At 38.1% G+C, this 23590-nt stretch overlaps 1 protein-coding gene across 5 annotated transcripts in view; it reads right to left on the bottom strand.

Moving 5' to 3' along the window:
* SOX5 (SRY-box transcription factor 5) overlaps positions 1–23590 on the bottom strand; it is a 958250-nt gene that overhangs the window by 796736 nt on the left and 137924 nt on the right. For 4 of the 5 annotated variants that reach the window (XM_044229411.1, XM_044229413.1, XM_044229414.1 and 1 more), the window contains exon 3: positions 11768–11844. The gene's annotated coding sequence lies outside the window, so the exon portion shown is untranslated. Of the gene's footprint in view, positions 1–4378; positions 4532–11767; positions 11845–23590 lie in introns of those variants that run through there. The other variant, XM_044229412.1, reaches the window with a different exon arrangement.

Raw genomic sequence — 23590 nt, 5'->3', positions numbered from 1 at the left:
TAACACTGATTTTCTTGATAGGTCCAGGGATCAGCAGAAAAAAGGGTGATCATGATGTCCTAAAAGACCACAGATAGGAGACGCTTCCCCATTATTATTTGCATGTGGCCACTAAAGTCAGACTTGAGTACAGCAAACTTGGAAAGTCTTACAAATAATAATTCATTTATTCCAGAGGAGATTGCTGTGGATTAAATTGTGAGAGAATAATAGAGGAGAGAGAGGGATAAAAGGAGGGATAATGACTTTCAATTGGTTATTTACCGCCCTTTAACCACAATGAATACAAAGAAGGAGAAATTTCAAAGCGAAATATTTAAGAATTAAAAACAGAAAGGACGATGGAAGTAAACCACTAACACTTCTTTGCTTCAATTCTCTCAACAGCACTGATTTAGTAACAACTACGTAGAGTGCCCAAGTGCATATCCTCTATAGAGGCTAAGGGCACTCCCACAGGTATCCTGCCTGGTTCTTACAGAATTTGAAGTCCTAGGGGATATGCCACAGTCCTAAGAACTAAATGCAAGGTGGAAGGTATTTCCAAATGGAGGTACAGATAAAATGCTATGGAAATTCAAAGCAGGGAGGAATACCCCTACCCCCACAATTAGGAATTCACAACTCAGTTGGCTTAGAGATCAAAAAATTTCCCTATTATAAGACTTTCACATTTCATTGTAATTACTTGTTTTATGTTATGTACCTTCTCTGTCGGGCTGTAAAAAGCTGTGAGGCCCCATGCCTTGTCTCCTCTGTTCATGAGTATATTTTCAAAACCAACACAGTGGGGGTGGGGGGCATGTAATGTACTCCCAATAAATGTTTGTTGAATGGATGAGTGAATTATCTTGTGATAATAAGCAGTGACTGAATTCGAATCTCCTGAGGATGGTTTTCTGATTCAGGTAATTCCCTATCTGATTGAACACGGCCAATAAAACAGATGGGAGACTCGCATAAAGCTGCCAGACACCCCAATGATCATAGATACTATATTTAATTAGCACCATTGCCAAAACATAGCCATGACCAAACGACCAGTTCTGTAGAGCTGAGTGTTTCCTTTTACTCATAAGGAGCCTCTTTTACAATCTGATAATTATTAATGATTATTAAGAATTAATCACAAGAACGGTGATACACAAGAAAGTTTCTGCAGTGTTTCTTTCTCCTCTTTTATTTTGTATTTTTCCCAAGGAAAAATACTTTCTAAAAATGTCCTTGCAAGACATTTTTCCATCTTCCAAGAATGATAATCCAACTATTGCTAATATAAATTATCAATAGAAGTGAGACATTACCACAGTAAAGATTATAAAACAATAAATGAAAGGATCATTAAGCAAATCTGGTTGAAGAATAGTTCAACCAGATAAGATTAAATTATTTCACAATAAACTAGTATCCACATCATTTTGCTTTATCAAATGTTATCTGAAACAATATTAGCTACTATTTACTAAGTGCTTATTTATAGGCACTAGGCATGGTACTATATGAATGTTTCTTCATTAAAGTCTCAAGATTATCTTATGAAAGGGGATTTTTATCCTCCCATCACAGATTTTAAAAACTGAGGCATAGAAAGACTGTCCTACAAAGTGAGGAATCCAAGTTCACCACAGTCTGAAACTCCAAACCATTTCCATTCCAACTATTCTGCTCTCAGCCATCATTATATAATAGAGTGATTACGCTTACTTTGGCTTAAAATTCTCAAATATTTCACAAGGAAATTCTTCTTAGTACTGGTCATAACTTTAAACTAAGTTCTTTCAAGTCAGTATAACACGCAAAATACTAACTTTGTTACCTGACTAGAAAAATGTATCAGTGATAAGATAACATTTGTTATCTCATGAAAAAAGTCTGAAGCAAGCTATCTGTTTCAAAATACCGTTTTGATTATGGAATAGGGATTATATGTGAAGTTAGGGTTAAGCAAAGCCCTGAGAGCTGGGTCTTGCTGGGGTTTGAACGTAAGCCAGGACATAAAGAGCAGGACCCCTTTGACTAATTTCTCCTAGGCCTCTTGTTCTTGCTTTGTCCCACTGGTTTCTGATATGTCTTGGCAATCTCTTTCCTTTTAAAATGTTGAAAGGGACACATTGGGGGGGAAAAAAAAAACAACTGCTGGTCTTTTACCCCTTAGTCATATGTTTGGATATGGTATGAATAATTCTGACCACAAAAACTACACTCTATTATAATATAGTGTCTTCTAATAGTTTATTCTGTAAGAGGTCAAAAGAAAAACGCTGCTTTTGCCATGGACCCAGACCCTTCTCTAAATTTATATTTATAAAATATATATTTTATCAAGGGATAGGAAGAAGGCTAAGAGTTTCATCCCCAACTTCCGAGACACAAAATAATTCTATGGATATCTTACCCTTGACCAAAAACAGCCCCTGAATACCAATGAGACAAAAAGACTATCTCTTTCACCACACTTCCATCTATCCTCAATTCTACTTTTAAAACAGAATATTCACTCATAATAACACTAGATCTTTACCTCATAATATCGAAAATAAGTGTAGTAGAAAGAAAATAAAGAAGACAGTGGCCTGTTTAGAGACAAGGAAAAGACGGAAGAAAAAAAAAATGGAAGGAAGGAGACAGAATCCTTTTGTTTAGTCCACACCCTCCGGTAAAGTTAGAGGTTTGCTTTAAGATAAAATTGCCCCTTTCAGTCCTCAATGATATTTTATTTCTATGCAACTTCCTTCTCAAATAGGTTAATTACAGAGGCAATTAGTCTAGCTACACACAGGATGTCACTATTCCCTTATATAAATAGAACTAGCACACATGTTTCAGGCAGAGAAAAATATCTGTAAAGACCAATTTCAAAATGCATTTGAAGTTCTTTGTTGAGAGATGCTATTTTGCCTAGTTTGAGTTAAATTTCCTTGTTGTCACCATCCTTGTTTATTAAGAGGCCTTTATGTTTTATGATTACTGTGGAAGTTCTTTATGTGAACTAGGAAGTTCTGCTCAACTCAGAATTTAAAAAATCCAAAAAGGAGAGGTATCATGGCACAAGGTAACAGAACAGGAATAAGTTAAGGTCTTCTTATTAGCAAGGCAAATAGATAGGAAAAACAGAGCTGGAACTGAAAAAGCTAATTCTGTATTAGTTTAAACAAATGTTCTGACCTATACAGCTCCTAGGTTTTTTGTGCAAGTACTTTATTTTACATATTCAGAGTTTGGAAACTAGTGACTACCGCAGTTCTGAGAACCAAAGGGTTCCTAGCATGAGAAGCAGCTGAAATGAGCTTTTCTAAAGAGTGAACATGTGTAGCTCTGGGTAGCACAATCCAGTCTTGGTGACACACATGGAATTCCCAGGAAAAGTTGTTAAGTCACTAATAATGGCATCCATTTTAGCCTGAAACTTCTAACTACTGATTATTGCTTATATGTTTATCAACACCAAAATGATAAAGTGCTTTTCAAAAGAATAAATTGCTGTATCTAGTACTAAATACATATTCATAGAGGGCACTGTCCTTCTTGATGGTAGCTACCCAGGAAGACACAACTGCTAGACACTAATGACACACTAACATCTGTGGTTCATTAGCTTGCTTGTTTACTGTGGCAATAGTGAAAGCAAGGTCCTTAGGTCAGATCCTCATATTAACCAGTGCACTCCTTTCTCTTCTTTGGCCATCGATTATTTTCTACTCACTGTTGACCAACTGTCTCAAATAAGACTCGACACTGGCCACAACAGGGCCTGAGCGAGAGACACAGTGACTATCAGCACAAGAGAAAGACGTTCAAGTCCTACTTCCTACTGAATGATGGCTCTGCTATCCCTGTGTCTTCATACGTGAAGCACTACACGTTGCGTACAAGCCAGCCTGCCAGTGTGTGCTCCAACCCCAGCAGCTCTCTGTCTGGCTCCGTATCCTGACTCCACCTCCCATTAGCTGTTGAGTCATGGCAAGTTAAATTTCCCTTTCTCTCTCAATTCCCTCAGCTGAAAAATGGGTTTAATAATAGCACTGGCTTCACGAGGTACTTAGGAGGCTTAAATTAGATCCTACATGCAAAGTCGAAAAGCAGTACCTGGCAAAAAGAAAGTGCTCAGTTAATGATAGTTACTCCAAGTATTCCATACTAAACAAAAAGTGATGGGTTTTTTCCTGCTGTTACCTGTGTGTGCGTGTGTGCATGTGTGCTTTTATATCTGAAGGTCTTACATTTAAATTTAACCTCCCTTAATATAAAGCAGAAGTTTAAATAATGGTTACGATTCTGCAGGATCAGTGAACTGCAGTTTGTAGAGCCCTCTAACCACACAGAATCTTCCCATAGTCTAGGTGGGTACAGCAGTGTCCGGGATTTCAATCCAGCTTACCTGAGTGGACAGCAGCAGCAAGGTAGAAACAGGCTTCCCTCTTCTAACATGAATCCGAAACTACTGGTGATTACACAGGAACAGGCAGGGAACAGAGTGATCTCCTTCCAGAAGATGAACAGTGCCACTGAGAACTTCTGAAGTAACTTTTTTGTAAAAGATCATTGGCTTAATTGCTTCTATTTGACCTTTTTGCCCTCTTTCCTCTAGGGAGTTTGTGAGTGGGTGAATAAGTCAGCTTTGCAGCTAAGCAAATAAGTTGTTTTGACTATAGTGCCTACAAATATAGAGACCTCCGCATATGCATGTTCTTTCCAATGCATGCACCAGGATAGCTCCAGAAAGCCTGACAATTAAAAGTGTATTGCAGAAGTTATAAAGGAGCAAATTAGGATATTACCTTCAATGCAAGAGCCAAACAAATATTGTTTTCTATTACAAGTCTGTCTGTCTGTCTGTCTCTCTCTCTCTCTCTCTCACACACACACACACACACACACACACACACACCCGACTTGTTTCAGTCTCATGATCTTTTCATGTAGGATTGCTTGATGAGATTTAGTCTTTCGTGGAGAATAAGAACCTCAAGGTTTTAAGATTACTGATCTATATTTTCAGCCCCTGCAATAGCTGATGTGAACTCGCTTCATGGGTAACCAGATCGATTGCGTAGACAGTAGTACTTAAGAGGGCATGGGGGAAGGGAATCAACTGAAACAGCCTATGATAGGGACTATAAAATCACTATTAGAAGAGACACTATAAACACAATAGAATTCTTCACAGCCCAGTTCTTCTTTACACAAATTAGGGCATAGAACAATTCAAATCAGCCCCAACACCAGGACTGTGTGATCAGGTAAGCAGTCCACACCAAGGGCTAGCAAAAAATTGCTATGAAGCTGACTGGTCAGTTATATGACTGTTCCTTCTTCCCCTTTAACTCAACATTTTAGATGAATTTGGTATTTAACAATTACTTAGATATAAAATGACCAATTACTCAGAGGTTTTCTTTTTCTTTTTTTTTTTCCCCAAATTCTTTACGATCTTAGAAAATCACCTTGACTTTTCATGGTAAAAAATGAGAGCTATTACTGTAACAGCATTACACACATTATAAAATGGCCTCATCTACCAGTAGAATCAAATGGTTTGTAAAACTCCATTCCTCAAACAATTCATTCACAGGAATGCAAAAATAAATAAATAAACATTATTTCTGTACACACTGTACCTATTGATACAAAAAGATATGTAATTGCATAGCTGTTAATCTTTATTACTCTTACACTTTTTTAATATTACATGGTAAAAATTCATGGGAAGTGGTATCTAACTAAATTTTGCTGAATTAGTTTTACTAATACTTTTCTCCTATTTGCTCTACTTTTCCCCCCTTTTCTCTCTTAGTTGGCTCCTGACCTCACTGGGCAAAAAATAATAATCATTTAGATTCATCTTTTTACTGCACATAGTTTCAGTTTCCCCTCTCATTCTTTCTTCTTTCGGCCATTACTCCTGGAAGAGAGCCAGAAGTCATGCTGGAGAGGTGCCAAAAGATCCTGTTCTCATACAGTTTGAGCGCCTCTGTGTATATCTCTGCTAGGCTTTCCTAAGTCACCACTTACAATATTGAGTAGAAAGAACGGGGTTGGAATAGTCAGCATTTATAAGTCAACTGGTTACATGATACAAAAATATATAGCCAACCTCAGAATTTATAGCAATAACATTTATGTATCGTGTTACTCCTAGAACAATCCAATTTATAAAGTGCCTATCGTGTATACATAAGGAATAATCATAAATCATTTACATTAAACAGTGTCAACTAGCAAAACACAACTTTCCTCCTAAATTCTGCACACTAAGATTAATGAGGTTGTTGAAGGGAAGCAAACTAAAAAAAAAAAAAAAAAAAAAAAAAGCAGCTCCGATTCATCCTAGGTGGAGAACATATCCATATAAAGGAGCAGGTGTCTGTAGTATGATTTAGAATACCTATGGAACATCTCTGGAAAATATTAACTTTCTCTGAAGTAGAGAGCTGTCCACGAATTAAGTTGGGAGTGTGGCAAGAACCCAAGTCTGTCACCAACTTCAAGCTTTCTTTTTATTTCCTTCCCAGTAAAGAATAGATTAAAAACAAATAAACAGAGAAAACTTTAGGCCCTATTTGACCAGCTGTCTGACATGTTTTCATCTACAGGCATTTTTAGAAAACATGGCTAAGATTATGTAGATTACCTGCTTTGCCTCTTTGACTCCCAGTTGGAGAGAAACTTCAATCAGTGACCAAAGCTATCAAAAGTTCTAAAGTGAAACTCAAATGTATTTGTGGATTTTCTCCTATTCACCCCTTAGCTATTCCCTCTTCAGACAGGCAGATGTCTTTAGAAATGTACGCTTTGGGGTCTCAGATTAAACCCCTCCTTCTCCTTAAAACCCCTTAAAATAAATAAAAGGGAATGTTTTGACAGTAAAGGCATTTAACCTTATCTGAAACTCACACCTACACAGCTGAATTGGGCATTGTGTAAAAAAAAAAAAAAATACAGCATGGATTGGTCTTATAGGACTTTGGTCCTCTATCTTTTGCCTTTAGGAAAGATTACAGGAATGACCCTTTCTTCCTGCTTTAACTCACAGCCTTAAAAATATCCACTGACTAGTTTTAGCCCAAATGGAAAAATAACATTTTTTAAATTAAATATTTTTAAAGCTTGTTCTTTAAAAAAGAAAACCCATTTCTCCAAACTCCACCGATGACAAATATGACTATGAAGAGAAACAACTCCATATCACGGTTAAATCTAAAATTTAATCTGAAAAACAGAGATACGTATAGCAAGAAAATCTGTAAACTAGCTTTCAACGAATGAACTACCTGCTGTTTCCTATCCACAGACAATTGGCACTGTGTAAAGATATGCTGTAATCTAGAAAGCCAAACAAAACAAACACCATACACACAAGGAGTGGTACAGATCAAACAAGAGCAAACTTTTCAGTTGAAGCCAGAACTGGTGGTAAACTGAGGTTTTCAGGACAGGTTTTTAAAAATAACATGTTGGTGTGGAAAGCCAGATACATTATAGCATTTGCAGAAATATTTTGAAAAGTGGACATCCTCTAAAACAGCTAGCATTTCAGTAACATTAGTTGATAGAGAAAAATATAATGTCTTTCTTCACAACTGAGAATACCAAACTTAACAAGGAAGAGTGAAGAATCTCTTTTAGTCTTTAGTCTCATTAGTAGAATATTTGGGTTAAAAAGCTTATCAATTTATGAGGAAGAGTGTTAAACCCTCAGTGTTTTTGCTTGTGTAAAGAGACAAAAGGTGGAACCGTAAACCTGTCTTCAATTAACATGTTTATTCTTTAAAAATATCAGGCAATATTTGTGACGACGTGGATGGAACTAGAGGGTATTATGCTTAGCTAAATAAGTCAATCGGAGAAAGACAACTATCATATGATCTCCTGATATGAGGAAGTGGAGATGCAATGTGGGGGGTTTGGAGGGTAGGAAAAGAAAAAATGAAAAAAGATGGGATCAGGAGGGAGACAAACCATAAAAGACTCAATCTCAAAAAACAGACTGTGGGTTGCTGGGGGAGAGGGGACGGGAGAGGGTGGTGGGGATATGGACATTGGGGAGGGTATGTGCTATGGGGAGTGCTGTGAAATGTGTAAACCTGGTGATTCACAGACCTGTACCCCTGGGGCTAAAAATATATTATATGTTTATTAAAAAATTTTTTTAAAAATCAGGCAATCATGGAATTCCTTCCCATTTTTGAGTAATATTTTGACTCACCTAAGAAAAACTCCCCTTGTGTTCAGAGATGCAACTTAGAATCCCAACCTAACTCCTGCTTGTCAATAGACTGAGAAATCTAGGTAAAAATAAAGCATATTTATGACTGTTTCCCTGGCAGTTGCTGTTTTTGTCCACATTATTAAAGTACTATTTTCTAACCAATATTAAAGAAAAGTACATAATCACTATGTAGGCATTTTTTACAGAATCCACATTTTCCAATGATCGACCTTTATTTTCTACTAATTTTCTTAAGATTTCTCAATTTAAAATAATTTCAAAAGAAACAACTGACATCACCAACATGTTCTAAAACAAGTATTGCTAAAAGGAATAAAAGAAGCAAATCAACAGGTAGCTGGGGCCAATCATCAAAAGGATATTCTTTACAAATCACTTTCATAGACCTGATATTTTTTTCCAAGTAATAATATTTATTTTTAAATTTCTTCTATTTGAGTGTACATGACACACTATGTTACATTAGTTTAAGGTATATAGTTTAGTGATTTCACAAGCTTATATGTTATATCATGTTCACCACAAGTGTGGCTGCATCTGTCCCCTCCCATCACTATTACAATATAGTATTCCTTATGCTCTTTTATTCTGATTAATACTTTTTTTTAACTGAACTGACTAAATTGAAGGGATTTAGGATGCACATAAACACAGGTCCCCATCGCAATAAAAGTTGTTGAACAAACATTGGAAAACGTCTTTTTATCCTAATAGAAGTCTTCTGACATTGCCGGTTTAAAGTTTTTATCTTCAGTAAAAGATTTTGCCTCTTTTCTTCATACACAATAGTAGTTACAGAAACATCTTCAAGGTGCACCACTCACTTCTACTTTAGCTAATAAGAAAATATAACTTCTCTTTCTTTCTTAATTTGATTTTATCATTTAAACAACTAGTTATAGATTATATTCATTTTGTGTCTCTTTTCAGGAGACAGTCTAAGTAAAAACACATTTTCCTGGATGGCTATGGCTATCAATACTGTTTTTTGTTTGTTCCAGAAGGCATTGATTCATTGTTACTTTTAGAGTTTCTTAATCTAGAATCCATGGATCGCTAAGAAATCTGTAGGTTTCTGGAAATATATGCAAAATTTCATGTGTATATACCCATGTGATTTTTCTTCTGACAGCAATTATTTGTTTGTTTGTTTGTCTTGCTAGCTAGCATCCATACACCCTCCTTCTATTAAAAGTTCCCCCCCTTCCCTCTGGGAGGCATCACAGAGATGCCTCTGGGCATCTCAATGCCTAGTCCATGCACCGTGGTAAAGCTGACTCTGTCTCTTGCTCCAAGAGAGGTACACAGGATTAGTCTGTGATCTAATCAAAGCTAATTAGTACAAAGAGACTTTTGATAAGGCTTCTGGGAAAGAAACTCTCTTTTTCCTGTTTGATCTGAATGAACCATGAGAGGATGCCCATGCTATTGCTACCATCTTGCTCCCAAGTGAAGCTAAGACTGAAGCTGTCTCAGTGGAAGCTAAGAAATGGAGAGAAGCTGAGTGCTGCTTACATTATTTTAATACAGAAGTTAGCTCTTTGCCTAGACTTTCTATATTTTAATAAACAACACAAGTACCTGCATGCACATTCATACCATCGTACTCCCCAACACATGCACAGGTGACTCCTTCCTTCTTCAGCTTAATTGCTACTGGCTTTCTCTGACCTTTATTATATTTTACTATTAATAAGTGTACTTTACCATTAATAACCTTTACTATTAATAAAAATTCCCCTCTGTATCTTTTTATCTGTCCATCCTACCTGTCTCATTACATATTGACAAATCATATGCCATATGCTGTTTCTTACTTTGGTGCACATGAATTTGATCAGTTTTCCAGTCCTTTTCTGTCAAAGTATACGAGTAAATTTGGGGGAGTAGGGAGGCAGGAAAGCAGATTAAAAACTGAGGATTCAAATAAAGAGCCATGTTATAAATTTCATCAGGAGTAGAACAAATTGAGATTTTTATTAGACATACATAAGAAAACATATTTCAGTCAAGCAAATATCTTTAGCATAGATTAGAAGGAAAGGATTTTTATGCATTTTAATCTCCATTCTAACCAGACTTAGCTGACATAATTATGGGGCCCCTAAAAGTAACTGTTGGGGTTTAGAAGCACTTGCCACTTCCTTTGAACTGGCTCTATAAATGCCAAGACTGAGTATTTCAGATTAAATGAATAGATTAATAAACATCTTTGGAATATCCATCATTAAGGTTGATTTATGTTCTATTGCCAGCAGTAATTCAAGGAAATGCCATGCTATTCAAAAATATTTCATGTTGTTCTCACCATTTTGCCAATGTTATGACACCACATAAGTATGACAGTATCTATATTCTTTTGCTGTTCTAACTATACTCAAAAGCCAATAGATATTAAACCACTTTAAGTTTACATGGGCATCAGCACAAGAATCACTCATATTTATAACTCTGATGAATGGCCTTTCATTTATAAATTTATAGTGTATCCATAATTTCTTTAGGGAACCAAAAGGTTCATTCAAAAAATTGCCACAACATTTATCTATGCAAAGATGATGGATATGGTTTATAAAATTAAATGCTTTTAAAAATTAAAATCATATTGCAAAAAAAAAGGGGGGGGGACTTTTTTTCTTGGGTTGCTTACATTTTAAAATGATCCCAACTGCACTCTCAGCACTTACAGTGCTGAAGCTAGATAGCGTATTAATATATGTTCTAAATAGATCCAAATATATTGTTGTTAGTGCTGTGTAGCAGCAGTATGAACTACTGGACATCAAATTCGCTTAAATTTATTATTTTCTAATTCAATTCCTCTATATTAAGCTATAAAATATATAAGGTATAATTGGGATATAATATTTCTTATTTATATTACTGCATTTACTGTACTATTTCTTCAAGACCACTCCCAACACACTGCATGGTGTATGGTAAGCATGGGCTGTTATAGAAACTTTACCTTAAATAAAGGACATATTTGCCAAAAATCACCATTAACTAAATAAGGAATCCTATTTTACCGCAATATGGACTTGGCTCAATTGGAGAAATCAGTGAAGTAGGAGAAAATGAGAGGTGGAAATGATCCTAAAGTAACCAGTGAAAAGCAGAGTATTAACATTACAAGTGTGAAAAAGAAAGCACATTGTTCTTATGTGCATGAGAGATGGTGGCATTCCTATTCACCCTTCACTTGCCCTCATGTACTATCCTAAGTAGGAAATACAGACAAATCTCCATGCTATGCCCCCACCCCCAAAGGCAAAGGAGGTAAAACTTTTTAAAAATCTACCCTATTATTAAAAGAATATATTAAAAGACTGAAGCTGAGTTTAAACATTTGATTAGTTATAGGAACAACAATCTCTAAATTACTAACTTTATCATTAGCTCATCCAGCCAAAAAAAACCCAAAAATGGTTACAAATGCTTGCAAAATTCATAGGCAAAATATTTCTCACATATTATACTCTCTCTGTTCTGCTTAAAACTAACATATTAATAAAAAATAATAAACAGTTTACATACCCCAGTGGATCGCTAGCTCCTTATGGACAGGAACATATTTGTCATCATCTTTGGGTCACCAGTGTCCAGCACAGCACCTGAGATATAATGCATACCCCATAAATGTGTTTGAATTAATTAAATGATACAGTGCTGACTGGAATCCACTTGGGAAGTATGAATTCAATGATATAACCATTCTATATAGCAATCTTCTTCCTCTACATCCTACATTATTAAATTATCAGAGCACATTCTTATATATTTGAATGACAACTTCGTCCTGAGACAATTCTCAAAAATAATTGCTTCTAAATTCTTATTACATTATATATTCTTATTGTCCTTTGATGGAGGCAACAAAGTAAAGTGTTTAAAATCATGTACCTTCGAGTTAGGCTGATGTTGGCTTCAATTCTGGTTCCACCACTGACTATTTACATGGTCTTGGGTAAATTTTTTAATCTATAAATCTCAGCTTATTTTCAAAAGGAAAATAATTACAGCATCACTGGTGTCCGAAAATTAAAGGAAACAATGCTTAGCACACTGCCAAACAACATGTCTTCAATACATGGTGATGACTATTTGCATTCATTTCTCTTTCCCTCCTTTTCTATGTGGCAAAGAGGTAAACTTATGCAGAGAAAGGGCTGGCCTTTGTCTTTCGCTACTAAGAGGTGATCCAAAACGTCATTCAAACGTCATGTCTGTCAGGAGTGTCTTTGCTTGCCTATGAGCTTTGGCCACAGGATGGTCAAACCATGATTCTGGATGGAGGCTTGGGGCCATGCAGTATCAATTCTGCCTCTGGAAGGAACTGGAGACTAAAGGTATCAGCCCAATAGTAACATCCAGGAGGGGCTAGAGACTAAAGGTCAGCAACTTGGGCAGTACGTGATCACATCCCATTAATAACTCTGGACACCAAAGGCTCAAGCGAGCTTCCCTAGTTGACAAAGTTCCATGCATACTGCCAAACTGATGCTGGGGAAGTAATGCATCTGACTCTGTGAGGAGAGGACAATGAAAGCTCTGTGGTTGATTCTTCAAGCCTCAAACTTTGACTCAGCCTTAACCTTATACTTGTCAGCTTGAGACCCAGCTTTATACACCTTTTCCCCTGGCTGATTTTAATTTGTTTCCTTTCCTTGTAATAAACTATAACCTTGAGTACAATCTGTTTTAGTGAATACTGCTAGCAAGTTGTCAAACCTAAAGGTGGTTTTAGAAAGTCCTCAAACTTGCAGTTGGTGTCAGAAATGAAGAGTAAGTGGGGAAATGTGTTTGTAGTTGACTAATTGTATAGTTAGTTAAACTCTTGTACTTCCTAATTTAAATCTTGAAATCCCCAAAACTTTGAAAGATATTTTACTTTATCATTCAAGTTAACTTAACAAAGCTCTTACTATTAAAAATCATTTTGGGGGCACCTGGGTGGCTCAGCGGGTTAAAGCCTCTGCCTTCTGCTCAGGTCATGATCTCAGGGTCCTGGGATCGAGCCCTACATCAGGCTCTCTGCTCAGCAGTGAGCCTGCTTCCCCCTCCTTCTCTCTCTCTCTGCCTGCCTCTCTGTCTATTTGTAATCTTTGTCTGTCAAATAAATAAATAAAATCTTTTTAAAAAATCACTTTGAAGTGATGGTGTTTATGTATAGATTATATGGCATTGTTTTATTTTTCCTTGCACAAACAATGAAAACCACTCCCATTGCCACACCCCAGTAATAAATATAGAAATGTTTTGTTTTGCTTTGGTAATGTGAATGGTAGAAATATTCAGAAGTGAATGAGTCACAAACAAGTAAAATTTCTAAAGATTAGTAATAGTAGACCTGTCAAGGTCAGATATTAGAAAATTAACTTCATTAAAAGATGTGCTGGTTTTCAAACAAAATGTTAATTAAATCATACTTTTATTTTTGCTTTTCCAAACTGCTGAGATAGCACTCTGCAAGACTCTGTTCACAACTTGTGTGTTTTTCTTTTTAATGTTATAAATTAAAGTTTGGTAGGTTGAATTTAAGCAGCTCCTCCCAAATTCTCCTAATTGGGAAACATGCTCTGCATAGTCCCTAGAAATATGAATATCATGAATTTTACTCTCCTAAACTGGTTATATAATACACTTAAAAAAAAAAAAAAGACTTTCTTTATTTATTTGACAGAAATCACAAGTAGGCAGAGAGACAGGCAGAGAGAGGGGGAAGCAGGCTCCCTGCCAAGCAGAGAGCCCAATGCAGGGCTCAAACTCAGAACCCTGAGACCATGACCTGAGCCAAAGGGAGAGGCTTTAACCGGCACCCCTATATTATACACTTTAAAACGGGAACTATCTGGTTAGACTTAACCCTTTAAATCTTGATCTAGAGATCAAAGACAGAGGGAAATAGAGATTTGAATCATAAAGAGGCTTTGACACACCATTGCTAGCTTCAGGATGGGGGCGCACTCCAGAGCCTCTAGCAGCTATGGACAACCTCAAGCTGACGGCCAGCAAGGTAACAGGGACCTCAGCTCTCAACCACAAAGAGTCGAATTCTACCAACAAGAATGGGTTTGGAAGCAAGTTTTTTTCCTCAAGAGTGCATGTAAGAACTCAGTCAGGCCAACCTTGATTTCCATCCGTGCTTCTCTGGGCAGAGAAAGCCACACCATACCAGACTCAACCTGGAGAACTCCAAGCTAGTGAGTGGGCCTTGTTTTAAGCCACTAAGTTTTTAATAATTTGACACACCAACATAAAATGAGTACCCACGGGAACAAAACTTCATGTATTTTACTGAACTCTCTTAGGTCTTGCTCTGAAAACAAGTGTCAGTTATGTGCTCGGGTTCATGTAGACCCCAGGTTACCATGGCCAAAGCTGAAAATCCATTGACCCAGTCTGAACAAGAAATACAGAAAAGATGCGATGTATGCCAGAAGCTGTACACTGAATGTCTGTGCCCTCCAAATTTCATATGCTAAAACCTAGCGCCCAGTGTGATGGGATTAGGAGGTGGGGCTTTGGGAGGTGCTTAGTTCAGGAGGGTGGAGCCCCCAGGGATGGGATTAGCACTCTTATCAAAGAGACTCCAGAGAACTCCCAACTTCTTCTACCCTGTGAAATTACAGCGGAAAGATGGCTATCTTGGAAGCAGGCTCTCTCCAGACAGCAATGTGCGGGTGCCCTGATTACAGGCTTCCCAGCCGCCATAACTGTGAGAAATAAATTTCTGTTGTTTGTAAGCCACTCACTTTATGGTATTTTTATTATAGCAGCCCATATGGACTATGACAAAAATGTATTTATTGCCTATAAAATAGATCACTTGAAACCTCAACTATCGCTATATGGAAGGTGTTGAGAAAGATGCTGTGCTTTATCTCTAGGTTTTCTTGGGCCATCTTAAGGGGTGGGAGCAGTCAGTGTCCATGCCTTCTTGAGGCATACTTGGGAAACTAGCATATGTTCAGAGCGACAGACTCTCTAAGTACCTAGAGAAAGGTTAGAGGTCACTTAAAAGGAATCTCCCAGGAGCTTTCATAGAACATGTGACAACAGTTGCTCCCTGTCTCATTCCCATTTATTACAATGCTGCCGTATTGTTTTTTATAAAACACAAATCTCATCATGTTGTATCCATATTCAAAATGACCAATTTTGATGGCCCTCAAGATATAGTCATTCATCCATTTATCCACTAAATATTTACGTATGTACAGGATACCTAATTCCGTGCTAGGTGATAGGGACACAGTGGTCAGTCTGACAGACAAGGTCCTGCTCTTCATTGAGCTTTGCTCTTTCAAAAATATACTTCCCATCTTATTCACAAAAGACTATAATTAATCTTCAATCCCTAACTTGGGATTCACTCCTCTGGGAAGCCCTCTTTGACACTTCTAGGCAAACTTAGGACTGCCTTCTCTCCCATAAAATATTGTTCCTAATCGTAAAATAAAATTGACCATATTATATTAAAATGGCATGAGATTCCATGCCTGCCTCCTCCACAAGCAGAATATAAGGAGAAGATTCAGGAAGTATACATATCACAAATTCCTAGAGTCAAGAAGAGATTCTGAATGAGAAGTTCCTCATTGGGAGAATCTACTCCTTTCTGTAGGGTAGACTATACAGTATATACACATAATGGAGACAGAGTATTCTAACTTGAGAGTAGGAACTAGGCTGCAGGTAAGGAATGGAAGCCCGTGGAATAACCTGTGCGAGCCTACACATCTTCCGTATGTCACACTGTGACGATAATTTCTCTTGATGCTGTATACTCTTCTTCTCAGTTAGGAGTTCCTGGAGGTCTCACCCTTCATAGATTCCAGTATGCAAGTGGGGAGGTCAGCTACTATCTAGAACAAAGGGGCTCTTAATCAGCTTACCTAGTGAGACAACAACTTTGAATGACAGAATTTGAGAGTAAAAACTTGTTTAAAGTTTTCCAAAAATTCCCTGTGGAGAAAACAAGAGCAAAATATGGATCCTAACTGATAGAGCCAATATAGGAATTCTCATGTACTTAGGGAGCAAGGGGGAAAGAAGTCTAGGGTAAGGAGAGAGGCAGAGCTCAGAGACAGGGGCCAGGCTTTCTGCATATCTTGTTATTAAACTGGTAAGGAGGTGGGGCAGGTGAATATCAGCTGGATAAAAGGAATCCAAGCGCCTATGGGCTGACAGTTCTCTTTCAGGGCATCCATTTGGGGGGAGGGAATGGAGGAGATCAGAAGCCTCTAAGAGAATCCCTGTTGCAAGTTTTGTACCCATGTAACCTGGAGAAGGAGAAATAAAACACTGGTGAAGGAAGGTTCTCAGACTAAGTTAAAACTGGTTATTCTTCACAGGTTGTGTGCATGTGCAAAGAACCTAAAAATTTGCAACACACACACACACACACATACACACAAGTGTGACACAGAAAAAGACTGAGAAGGCCTTGAGATGAGAAAAAAAGAGGGAACTCAAGTTCAAGGCAGTGGCAGGTCAGCAGCAGCCGCTCTGGCTCAGAGTCTAGGTGGGGTCCGCCGCACCATCAGGAATAGGGGCCTCTACCAATAGAGACAGTATCAGAGTGGGCAGAAGCCAGGAAGGATACAGAGGTCAACCCCAGGGTCAGCAGGCACAGCTGTGATGCTCCACACTCCTGCACCAGTCACAGCGATCCATGAACCCCTCAAAGATGGTTTCGTTAGCGCTCACAGGGGCAGAGCCAGCACAAAAGTGAGGTTCATGAGGCATTCCGGAGGCACCAAAGGTAAGCAGCTTCCCTCTTGGGGTCATGGAAGCGCAGGGCTGCTACCAAAGAAGGCTGCCTCCTCACATTTTACATCCAGGCTGTGTCCCTCACTCCCATCTAGTACTAGGCTTGGGAAATAGAGAAAAAAAAACAAAAACAAAACAAATAAGAAAATGCAGAAAGAGATGGCTTGATAGTAAAGATATTGAGTTATTTTGTGTGATATTGTATTTACTTTGGGTTGCCTTTCAATCTGTTCAGTAGGGTAGGGACTCAGGAGCAAGAATACATATGAGAACAGCTCCCTTTCCTTGGTCTATTAGAGTATATATAAGTGGATACGTTGTGACTCAATTAGATATGTCTCAAAAATTATTATAATGGTTTCTCAGATTATTTTAATGACCCAATATATTTAAATAATTCTAATTATTGGAACTCAATTTAAATAATTAATTCTATTTAAAATACCCAAGATAAAAATCTTTTTTTTTCTTTATACTTTATACACCGTCTAAGCATATCAGGTCTACTTCTTCCCATACTGTTGAAAGTCACATGTTACCTCACTCAACAAAGGAGAAAACCCAACAACTCAATTTCTTAAGAGTTAATAAGAAGGATGACCACCTATACTCCCCTGACACCTGGAGGCATATTTCCTCATGCCAAAAAGACACATGATCTAAAATCTTAAATCACTATAAATCTGAAATATTCGGGCAATTCCCCTAATTTAAACCATTGTGTGTTGAGGTCCCTTTTACAAATTTCAAGAACTTTCGCATGTTCTATTTAATAACTCCGTAGGTAGCTGTACTATGTTGGAAACTGTCATTAGGACCTGCAGGTTTTGCCTTTGTGCTCTACCAGCCAGCTGGGTGTTCTTGGACGAGTCACTTGTTCTTTCAGAGTATTACATTTATCACACTGAAGGACTAACCTAACCGAGTTCTAAAGTTCCACCTGCTCTAATGTTTCCACCTCGAATAGACAGCATCTTCCGATAGTACCATAACCTTTCTACTACATGAATAAGGCACAAAGTTAACTGACTGGCCAATCACAATAAAAGAACTGATAGCATGAAGAATTAGAGGCAGATATGTTCAAGATGGGGGGTGATCCACAGTCATCATAATCAAACACTTTTTGTACAGGAATGACTATGCACAGGCATCATGTTAAATGCTTTACATGACCCTGTAATTATGGACTTTAATATACCCATTTTACAGACAAGAAAACTGGCACAAGAGATTAAGAAATATGCTCAAGATCACACAGCTAGAAAATCTTTAGCTAACTGTGATACTCTTATTAGCAGCAACCAAAAGAACTCACCTAAAACACAGGCTTTCGGACAAAAGAAATTCTAGAATCGCCACATAATTAGAAAAGTTCACCATAGCCATTTCTGAAACTACAGTTAAAAAAGAGTGCAGAAAGAAGTTATTGCTCAAAAAATTTCTTTTCATATAAAAAAGCATACAAAGTTGAAACTGGAAAGGATATAATCATTTCTTGACTGCATTCTACAGGGGATGAAAATTAGTTTACCCTAGTTTACTAGTGACTGGAACACGGGCTTCTCTTTTTCAGCCTAGTGCTGTTCCTGGTCCTTTTCTAAAAGTTTTGGAAAGGCCATGTGGCTGAGAGTGCAGGTTCTGAGGCCAGCCTGCTTCTATAAGATGTAGAAGCATCTGTGATGACCTCATCTCCAAGATGGAGAAGATCTGACACACCCCCATCCCATCGTGTGTGTGTGCGCACGCGCATGCGCTCGTGAGCCCCTATCTGTGGAAGTTTTCCTGTTCTTCTCTCTTGATCTCTCGTTTTTAAACTAGACTGCTTTAAAAAGAAGAGTAAATAAAGAATGCCTTCTTTGGTTCCAAAAAAAAAGATCACAAGAGGACTAATACCTATGGGATAGGGTTGTTGTGAGGCATAAAATAATGACTACATATCAACCCACAGGACCATTCCTGGCAGCCAGTAAGGGCTTAGTAAATGTTGGTCTCTATTATTACCATGATAACATATGTGGAAAACAAGAAGGCCAAAACATGACCATTCATTCAGCAACACACAGAAGAGTACAAAAGACTTGTTAATAAATACCATTTAAGATTTATCCATCCAATTAGTCTATTCCTGAGTCTCCTAAGCACACCATATAGACAACAGAGAGTAAATTTTGTGAGGACTAGAGATAGAGGAAATGAGAACTCAATTACTAGCAAAGTTTTAGGAAGGAACCCTAGCTTCCAGCCTGAGCTTTATCATTAGTAACTGGATTTTGGAAAACCAGACCACATCTCCAAGTCTCAGTTTCCTTCTTGGAACTTTCCTACCTAGGGATACTTCTGGAGGTTTCTCAAATTTCATTCATAACTGAGATCCAAAAGATTTCATACATTAAATTTAAATTATTCTAATGAAGTGAACAGTATATAATCTTCAATTACAAAATCTTTTGCTTTCTTGTTTTGCATCAGATTTCCTGCCATTATTAATTTAGGCATGATGATAGGAAAACATGTAAAATTTGAAATTCAAAGTCTTTTATCTTAAAAGGATCTCATGGGTGGAAGAAAGGGGGAACGAGCTCTGTCCCTTGCATAGCCCACCACTTGCTCAAGGGATCCTAACTCTTAAAGGAGGAGGGCTGTATAGCTTTAAAATGACTTCATTCCCATATTTACATATTTTTAATAGGGCTATGATGAATCTCCTTCCGCTTGACTCCTATTTTGAGCTGTGATATTTTAATCTCCATTCTTGCTGCAAGTTAGCAGATGAATGTGCAGTGTGACAGAGCTCAGAGGAAATAGTATAAATAAAGCAAAGTGGAGCTATGACATCTCACATTTTATAGCTTTTTTATTGTAGCCGAAGCATAAACAGAGCACAGCTGTGTTATACTTACCGCTGTGAGCCCTCCCTCAATCCTCACCCCCTATTGCTTTTAAAAAGACAGTGCTCTTATTCAGAAAGCTTTGGCTGTGGGTAGCGTGGCCCCACCGGGGCAGCCTCTACCCCAAACCTCTGTCTGCATTTGATGCTTTCCTCCTGGTACAGATGCAGATTTGTCATGTTCCATATCATTCACCCGACTGAAAACCAACACGCCAACTGCAGCCCACACTGTACACAGCAAAAACACGGTGCTCTCACCTACCTATCGGAAGATAACTCCACAAGGAAAGCTATAACTGTCACCCCTCTCAGCGCACACAATGCGCCCAAATAATTTCCAAACACTCTCTTAATAGAAGACACACAACTAGCTAGCAGTATTCAAAACAGTACACTCTTTAATGAAAACACCTTCATTTTCAAACGAAGAAGTTGTATTTCTCACTTTCAAGTCATGTCTTTCTTAGTCATGTCTGGGTGAAAGTTGGAAATGCCAAGAGGGTGAAATAGAGTGTGAGTTAGAAAAGTGGTGTTGAGATGTGCAATATAATTCCACGCACCGAGACAGTCACTGGGTTGTGGAATTCCTCAGGCCAGTTACGTATGTCAGTAAACCTGAAGAAGACAGAGTAAAACAAACAGCAAGCACCTCCTACACTCTGACATATAAGAAGTCATGTATACTCAGAGTTGGTTAGCCCAGGATAAGCACCTGATCGAAGCAAAGCCAATCAGAATGCTTCCCTGAGATATTTTATTTAAGTAGGCTGGAAAGGGCAGCCAGCTACAGAACTCCTGAGCTGTCATCAATGGAAACATTTCCTCCCCTATGGAGAAATCTCCATACCAGGAACAACCTCAAGTGACAGGGAGACAAGAGAAAGGGATCAAATCCTGACAGAGTATGACTTTTTGGTCCCAACTGCTCCTAAGGCCAGTCTCCATTCCTGCCTTCCCCCAATTTAGTTATTTGCCTTCTCTGTATTCCTTTACTCAAAAAATTCCAGCTCTTTCTCTGAAGCTGCCTTAAATTGAGTTTTATCACTTGCCAAAAAAAAAAAAAAGGAACCTAACTATTACACCTTCTAGAAGAGACTCTATTTTTTTTTTTTTTTTTTTTTTTAGTTGGGTTAAGATTTATTCTTCCTTTTTCAAATACCACCACACTATTTGTGGGAAGGAAGGAAAACCCTCTGGGCTTGTAAAGGAATGTGTAATGAAAATTCAAAAGACACATGCATCCAAGTGAAAAGAATATAGGGGTATAGTAGCCTATACAACAGTGAAGTGAAATGAAAGACAGGAAGATTGATTTGCATCATCATTAACATGGAAGGAGAAAAGCACAAGAACACAATAACTGCGAGAACCACCTCCATTGACAAACATAATTGTTTCGAAACAACAGGCCCAACTGGGCTAACACAGGGGCAAAGTTGGTACCCCAAGCTTCTCAGCTATCTATCCGCCCAAAGTTGCTCTTCTGCCAAGCTCATTGTTTACCAAGCTGCCAGCCCAGCCCAGGGATCTGATTAGCAATTTGCACTTTTGTGAGAGGATTAACAGAATTCCTTTGTTTTGATGTCGGATTATCAAACTGCATCTTTAAAGAGGTGTGACCTCATCCAGATTCATAAGCCTGCTCCCTTGAGAATGACTTGAATTTTACTCTACTTGCGCAACATATAATTTCATAAAGGAGTTACTGTCAAAACATGGTACTCAATTCTTGATGTGTGCGAAGAAGCACATTTGTAATGTAAATAACCTCAGAAGTTTTGTGATATTTTAAAATAACCCATCTGGTGGGAAAACAAGGATTTTCAACCCATTTGGTTCCAGCACTGTAAATTAGTGTGCATCTAGCTCATAGAACCCAGAGATAAACCCCCTTTTCCAAACTGAGACTCATGATGCTTTTATTTTCAAGGGCAAGTATTTTTAATTATCTGAGTCTCCCAAAATGTTTTAAAAAAGGAAGACAGAATGCGCAAAAGAGTAAACTGAGGAAAACCAGAGAACTTGATGGCCAAGTTCAAAATGATAGTGGTAGCAAACGGTTTATACTGCTTGGTCTATACGTCCGGCTTCACCTAAATATAAAGATGAGTGAGGAAAACACAATAAGAGCTTTGTATTTCGGTCAGTAATAGGCAACTAATCAGGAAGAAAGTCCCCAAAATTTCCACCAAAGTTCGAAACAAGTGAAACTTCCAAAGGGGGCATCTGCAGGGCAGTATGCAACAGATTGAGAAAATCCGTGTGCAGACATTGCAGGAGCGTAGTTTTTACTTGAGGTGGCAATCACAGACAGAATGCACAAGACCAGGCCAGCCTACAAAGGGCGTGCATTGCCAGTGTGAGAACTGTATCTTGGGAAGTACGGAAATGCTCATTCAGCTGCAGATAGTAGAAGGGCAGTCTGGCCACAACAAAGGCTGCAAATGAAGCAGCAGCTTTACTTGTTGACAAACTAAAAATCCAAAACAAACAAGCAACCAGAAACATCCTGTTTCATAAGGAGGAAGCAAGTATAATTAAATATGCCTACTTTGAATATTACTATAGATCGTTCCCCCAAATTTAATAGATTTGGAATGTTTCTTTACATTAGGAAACCTTCACTTACAGGGAGAGTGTATCAGGCAGGCCTGATAAATAAAGTGACAGATAGATATGTCTGTCTGTCTATACAGACATGGCTATTAAATCTATGGTTCTTAGTGGATGGTTGTGTGGATCAATGAACTCACTTGGAAAACCTTTTTTTTAAAAAAAATCAAGCCACGTACCCCAACTTACAACCGGTGGAGGGGATGAGAACATATTTTTCTGAAAGATCTCAAGTCAAGTATTCTATGAATCCCTCTGAAACAGACTTCTCCTATATTTGAAAATAGCCCTTCTGTATGGATTATTTGCTAGTTGTGCCTTACTAACTAAATTGCAAATGTCCTTAAAAAGGTGGATCGCGTCTCTTAAGAGCCGCATGCAGTGACCTGCACACAGTTTGGTGTTCGATAAAAGTTGGATAAATAAATTCAGAGGACTTGTGGTTAATTAAACAAATTCTTCAGGGAGACTAGGAATGAAAAAACAATTTAGTAAGAATTTGACTTTAACCCCAAGCTGCCTACATGGAATTCAAGAAGAAAACAATGTGCATTATCTTTCTGTCACCATAAATACAGAACACCAGCCAAAATCAACCTTAAGTCATCCATGTATTCAACATACATCTGTTGAATGTCTCCACTTGCTAGGAACTGACTTGGGCTCTAGAGATAGAGCAGTAAACAACACAGACCGAGCTCCTTGCCCTCATGCAGCTAATATTCCAGTCAAGGAGAGAAGACATAAACAAGATAATTAAATTGAAAAGTACTACGTTAGTTAAAGAAGGGCTAAGGAGAAAAAGTAAGGGATGATACAAAGTGTTTAGGGACGTGCTAGGTAAAATTTTAAATTTTAAATAGAAGAGAAGGAAGGGCCTCACGGAGAAGGTGCCGCTTGAGTCAAGACCTGAAGAAAGTGCCGAAATGACCTGTTCGGTAACGGAGCGAGAGCACCCCAGGCAGAGGGCAGCTTGTAGAAGTGCAAAGGCCTTAAGAGGGATGGGGCCCAGAATGTCAGAGAAAGACCAGTGGGCAGTATGGCTGCGGCAGAGTGCGTGAGAGGGGGGTAGCATAAGG

Source organism: Neovison vison, chromosome 12 (assembly GCF_020171115.1).
Source record: "Neovison vison isolate M4711 chromosome 12, ASM_NN_V1, whole genome shotgun sequence".
NCBI lineage: Eukaryota > Metazoa > Chordata > Mammalia > Carnivora > Mustelidae > Neogale > Neogale vison.
The sequence above is the reverse complement of the archived record's forward strand: the minus strand, read 5'-3'. Positions and strand labels throughout refer to the sequence as shown.